We start from the raw sequence: 6,721 nt of genomic DNA on the forward strand, positions 1-6,721 counted from the left end.
AGTGTAGTGTGGTGAACATGTACACTAGTAACAGTTGATTACCACTGTCGTCGGGTATGACACCGTCCGCGAATCTGCCGTGCCATGATTTCCTATGCCAGACAGCGCCGCAGGTTCATTAGGCCAGCATCACCACAAAGCATGAGGAGTCTCTGTGCTGTGATGTTATGACAGCAGTGAGGTCGCCAGTCTTCAGGAAGTCTTCAGCTCTGTTTCAATGTGCATGTGCAGCCTGCTGTTGACCATTCCTACTGTATACGCCCAGAAAAGTGAGTGTCTACATCTGCCGTGGTGCCTTCCTTTCTGGTGTTCCTCTCTATGTTCTCAAAATAGCTGAGAAACCGAAATGGCAGGGGTCAGTCACGGTTCACAGCTTCTGGCACACAGACCAGCAAAGAAAGAAATGAGAGAGAGAGAGAGAGAGAGAGAGAGAGAGAGAGAGAGAGAGAGAGAGAATAGACCTCTTCTCTGGAGGGAAATGCAGGCACTGAAGCTAAGGTCAGAGAGTGAGAAGAACTATGCTTACAAAGAGCAACCTGAACAGAGGTGCAAGAAAATACATGTGCAAAGGCCCAGTGGCAGTGGTAGGGAGCAGCATGTGTTTAAGGAATGGGGAGGGAACATTCGGTTGGAACTTGGCAAGCAAGAGGAGTGGTCCAAGATTAGAGAGCTGGAGGTAAGGACAGGTCATCCAGGATCTGGATGGCCCATTAAGAAATTTTAAAACAAGGTTTTCCCCAAGTACAATAGGAAGGCACTGAAAGATTTCAGCAGGGAAGCACCATAGCCCAATTTCTGTGCTTCAAGATGTTCTTCCTGGAGAATGGGCAGGAGGCATCCATGGGATTCCTTTTTTATAACCAGAGACATGGGCTCCTCAGTTTTGTGGGAAGAAAGGTTTAGCACCTCTCCAGATATTACCACTTAAAGCCAGCAAATGTTCCAGAGGAGAGAGGCTTTCACACCAATATGCCTGCGCCGCTGCGGTCAGCACGGGGCAGCCCACAGTGGGCTTTGCGCATGCTCGGAGGGAGGCAGTCCAGCTGGGTAGGAAGACAACGCATCCTGACAGCATCCGGTCCCCGGGTTTCCACGCGGAAAGGAGAGGCCTGGGATTCCAGGCTGATGCATTGCAGTCTTCTATTTTTTCCCTCACCACAGTAACTATTTCCCAGGCTCCCTGGTTCCACAGCAGGGATCCCCATGTGATTGCTGCCGGGATCCACCCCCACTTTCAGGGAGTGGGATTTGAGGTGCTGCCCCTCCACTTTTCAAAGCCTTTACCCTGGTCATCAGAGACTCTGCTGGGATTGGACTCTGTACGTGGGGGCTTCCTCCCCCCACACCTCTCACTCCCGCTCCCTCACTCCACCCCTCCCTCCCTCTTCCCCTTGATACTCAGCTCTCTGTTCAAAGCAAGCCATCTCCTGGAACCGCCTGGCCTGGATCTGGTCTCCCATCAAAGCTGCCCTATCTTTGCCTTGCTCAGCTGTGTCAGACAGTGATTGCCATGGACTCGGGGGCAGGTCCGCTCCTCCTGAAGCCTCGGCGCAGGCAGCAGCCCAGCCACCATTGGATGATGTTCGGGGGCCCTGTAGTTAGGTGAGGCCCGCTGGTGTGTGAGGCTTGAGCCAGTCCACCCAGCCCCTCTGTGGGGTGCACACACGGGGAGTAAGGTGAGCCGGCTCTGGAGTCAAGCTACTGCGGTTCTCCTTCTGGCCACACTGTTGACTTATAGTGGGATGACAGCAGGCAGAGTCACCTCTGAGACTCAGCTTCCTCACGATGATGACCGTCATGTCCTTTCACAGGGATCTCAGGAGACTTGACTAAGATTGACCCGTGCAACGCACATAGTATGTGGAGGTATCCAGGGACGCTCCCTGCCCTGGTCACCAGTAAGGCTGTACCAGTGCTGGGGTTGCAGGGATAGTAGAGGTGGCCTCTGGTGAGGTCAGGAAGTGGTTCTCAAACCGCCCCCTCACTCCGCGTGCAGGTTGGACTTGCGTGGGTGTGTTCTGTGTGTGCTGTGTCTGCAAAGTAGGCTGCACATTCATAAAGGCAGCTCGTCCAGAAAAAGCAGCAAAACACACGACTTCCCCACTAAATCTCCGCAGAAACCCTGGGAAGTAGGGAACGGGGGGCTCAGCGTCTCCTCCAAGGTTGCAGCACCACATCACCAGGTCCAGAATGGCGGTTCATCTAGTTTACCCAAGCCAGGGCTCCTGCCAAGACCTGGTGCCTCTCCAAGGGAGACTTCTGGTCCCAACCACAGTGTCTCTGGTCATACTGTGCAGTGGGTGAAGAAGATGACCACACTCTCTAGCTCAGAAATACAGATCTGTTCCTTCCAGGAGGTGAACCCTGCCCAGAGAAAGTCCCAGAGAGACCTCAGTGGATTTGATTTTTTCCCCCTATATTATATGTTTTACTCCTTAGAATTGCTTCCTCAGCAGCACTGAATATAGTACCATAGGGAAGTAAAAAGAATCAATTGCCCCAGATAGAGGAATAGATAGGCAGACAGATAAATAGTAGCTTTGGGGAAGGGAAATATTGACTTCTGTTCAGATAAATGCAGTGCAAATCAGTTTCTGACAAGAAGTCCACATAATTGTCCCCCTCCCTTTACCTGCAGACTGCTGAGCTCGTTGGGTGGACCTTGGTGGGCAGAATGACGGGAGGAGGAGTGCTGGCTTTCTTGGCATCAATTGAAAGCTCACCTGAGCCAGAGAAAATTGGTGATCAAGCAACAAGTTGCCAAGCACACATGGCGGGGAACAGAAGGGCTAGGAAGAGGAGGGGTGATGCTCTCTCCCTGCTCTTGATATTAAGCATTTGGGCCCAGCCTACACTCTGCCTCTGAGGCCACCCAATCACTGCCAAGCGTCACCACCTTGGGACCTCACTTGACTCAAAAGGAGGACCGGTATGGAATTCAGCACAGAGCAAAGAGAACCAGGAGCCAAAGGCAAAGCTCGGAACCCGGCCCACCGTGTGCTTTTGTTGGCATGTGGGATGTTAACTCATCCAGGTTAACAATCAGCATATTTGTCTCCAACTTTGAGATACCAGGATGATTCTGGATTGCCGACTTCTTTCGAATTAAACTAACTCTCTGGCCATCTCAGCCCATGCTCCCATAGGCCGGGAATGTAGAGAGCATGCCACAGCTTCCACCATTCCCTGGGGTCTCCAGCCTAAAGTTACTGCCAGTGTCACCATCCTCCTGCTGTCTGCCATATCTGTGGCCCTTTGTCCACTTATTTCTGCCTGGGCCCTTAGGTCATCTGCATCTGCAGCCCCAGTCTAGTCCACCTAAGACTCATTGCTTCTCTCCTTGTGTCCTGCTGCCCATTCCCCTTAGTTACCACCCACTGTGCACCCTCCTGGAGCCCCTGTGGACAGGAAGTTTACTCTCTGCTCTCCAAGGCTTTGCTTATGCCAAAGCCCCCACATGGCAGGTTCTCCCTCTGTTTCCTTTAGAAACTTATTTCAGCCCCATTCTTCATAATTTTTATTTTAGTGTTGCCGTTGCAATGATCATATGTAGTGGTTTACACAGAACAAATTTATTTTTGCAGAGTTCTGTAGGTCAGATATCCGGCATGGGTCTTGTGCATGGAAACCAAGGTTTTGGCTGGGCAGTGCTCTTTGCTCATCTGTATGTCTGCGCCAGACATCAGTTGAGGGCTTTCTCAGTTTTGAGGGGCCACCTAGGTCCTTGACTTGTGGTCCCCTTCCTACAGCTTCAGAGTCAGTCTCTCACAAGGGGAATCTCTCTCCTTTTTTCCTGTCTCAATTCTCTGACCCAACCAACAAAATTTCTTTGCTGTCTCTTAAGGACTCATGGCCTTAAAAAAAAATTGGATTCACTCAGATAATCTAAAATAGTATTTCCACTCCAGCGTCCATAACCTTAAGCACACCTACAAAGCCCCTTTTGCTAGATGAGTTTACAGGCTCCAAAGGGCTGTGCCCAGGAGTCTTTGAGGGACATTGTTGCTGTCTTATGACTCCCTCTCTCCTCCCATCCATTCATCTAACCAGCCAACCACCAGCATCCATCCATCTCTCCTCCAGTTTATCACTCTCACCTAGAAGCCTAATTCTAATCTTACATTTTCTAAAAGGTTCTTTTTAATCATTTGTCTTCTGAGCTGCTGAGCTGTAGGACATTGAGAGTCACTTGATGTCTCTATTTCTCATTTCTATTGGGTACACAGAGTGCTGGTGAGCTTTAAACAGCTGTCCGGCGGTGAATAAGCAGCCCTGATCTTGTAGCATTTGCCCACTTCTGTGTTACAAATATCCCCCACGGCAGATCTCAGGTTGCCAGTGTGATGTTCCCGAATGTAGAATTGGGGAATCCACCAACAATTCTTGTCGGTCAGGCTGAGCAGCCCTTGAACTCTACTGTCTGTGTGTAAAATGAGGAATCAACTGCTGGATCCACCAGCCATTGTGAACTAATGATTTCTCAAAAGCTTCTGACAACTTTCCAAGTTTGTGTATCCCTCTCTGGGGATGGCGCTGCCTCCAGAATAAATGTTTCAAAGATCTCTTAAAGAAGATGTTGGAGAACTGGATTCATGAGGAGGGATTGAGAGAAATTCTTCTAGAAATACCCAGACACTCAAAGATTTCTGGGGTCTATTGGATTTCTAGGATCTGTGACCACAAATTCTTACACTCAACCACAAAATGATCTTCGCTTCCAGAAGATACATGGTTTTCCTCTTCATCCTGGAAAGCAAGTCAGATGTGTGTATAATGGTTTTCATTGTGATTTCTTCAAAGACACATAGAGGAAATGGGATGCCAGCTTCATCAAAGAGCCATCAGGACGTTCTACAGAGCACGTGAATAATTCTCTGCTGCAATTAGTGTGTACATTTGTGATTGTTCGTGTCTGTCTCCTAAGTAGCCTATAAAAGTAATCACTGCACTGCATTGATTGAGGGCTTATGGCTAGCAAAGTACTGAGCCACGCCTATCATGGGTATTGACTAATGTGATTGCCCTTATTAGTCTCAAAGGGCCAACAGTCAGTCCCAGATCATTGGGTTAGAAAATGGGGGACCCAGGATCCAAGCTGTGAACTCCCCACCTCCATCACACCTGCCATGAACCCTAGGCCTCAAGATGGGCTTGCTGCAAAGATCTGCGTGGGAGCCAGCAGGAGGGTGAGGCCTGGGCAGGAGGAAGGTGAACAGTAGTGGTGGAGGGAGGCCTCTGTCCCTGTGAGAATCGATTTCCATGGGCCACTGACTAGTGCTGCTTTAATTATTGGCTGTCTCTGCCCTTCTGTTGACTTAGCTCTAAGGATAGACATCAAGGCTAGACACCCACATACACTTACTCAGACTGGGTTTGGGGACCAGTTGTCTGCAGAGTGCACTACAGCTGCCTCCAAGCCTGCTTTCTCACGTTCCTGTTTCTCCCTCCAAATGTCCTTCTGAGATCCTTGGTTTCCCACCTGCCCCAAGGTGACAGGCACACCACCATTTCATTCAGCAGGCAATTTCTGAGCACCTACTATGTGCCATGGGTTGGAGATTCAAACATGAAAACATCACAGTCTCAGCCCCAAAGGGTCCCCAGGGTGGCTCATCAGGGTCTTAAGGCCACACATAGGCAGGTGCCCCTGCAGCCGTCAGGGTTCAGAGTGCTTCCAACTTCTAGAGGGAAAGAGCTTCACACAGGAGACACTCAAGCTGTGCTTTTAGAGAGAAAAAGAGTGGGGTGCTCCAAGCCCCAGAGGTGGAGAGAACATTCTGGAGGAAGAAACATGAGTGTCCATAAGCAAAGACATCAGACAGGGTAGAGTGGAGATGAGGAGAGGAATAAAGCCACCAGAGAAGAGAGGAAAGCGAAAGCCACCAGGGGCCAGTGTGGTAAGCCCTCCAGTGTCACGTTACTAGGTCTGGACTTTGTCCTGAAGGCAATGAGGCATTGCTGATGAGCTTACAGCAGAGGATGGCACACTAGACTGACAGTTTAGAAGATGGCTTATCTGGCAGGGGAAAGGTGGGTTTGGGGAGGGCTCAGAACCTGGAGGCTGCTGTACCAGTCCAGCAAAGGATGTGAGGGTCTGAGCCCCAGATATGCTATGAGGGCAGGGCTGAGAGAACAGGGGTGAAAGCCATTTGATTGGTGCATAAGCAGATGAGCCACTCTCCCAGGCTCTCTGCAGAGGTCCCTGCCTGGGGCAGACCATTCTTTCCCAGCTGGAGAGCCACAGCGAGCAGATCAGAGGACAGAACGAACCTCTGAGAAGGGGAAGCAGCAGACAAAATCACCTCTCATCCGGCCAACTGCTAAGTGCCAAATCCACAAACAGGGGCATGATAGCACACAGATCAATATTCAGCAGCTCAGGGAACAGGATGACCAGCCAGGGCAAAGAAACAGCGCTGATTATGTTTGGGAAGGGCTCTGTGTTTATGCAGCACAACAGCACTAATGACACGGTTAGATGATTCTACGTTTCAACATTGGGGCACAAAACTCATATAGGAAGATACTAAAAATGAGCCCCTAGCCCTCAAGGCCAAGTGGATCTTCCAGCAACACTGTTCAGACCGCCTCTTCTCAGATTCTGTGACCTGTGTTGCCCATCCAAAGGTCTAACACTCAGCCTTCCTCTGATGATGTCAAAGGGCACACAGGCCACATGCAAGGAGCTAGAGCAACCAGTGTGTGGATTGTAAGTTGAATT

This window comes from Cavia porcellus, unplaced genomic scaffold, assembly GCF_034190915.1.
Source record: "Cavia porcellus strain 051 isolate PalLab524CR breed Dunkin Hartley unplaced genomic scaffold, mCavPor4.1 scaffold_2, whole genome shotgun sequence".
Lineage (NCBI taxonomy): Eukaryota > Metazoa > Chordata > Mammalia > Rodentia > Caviidae > Cavia > Cavia porcellus.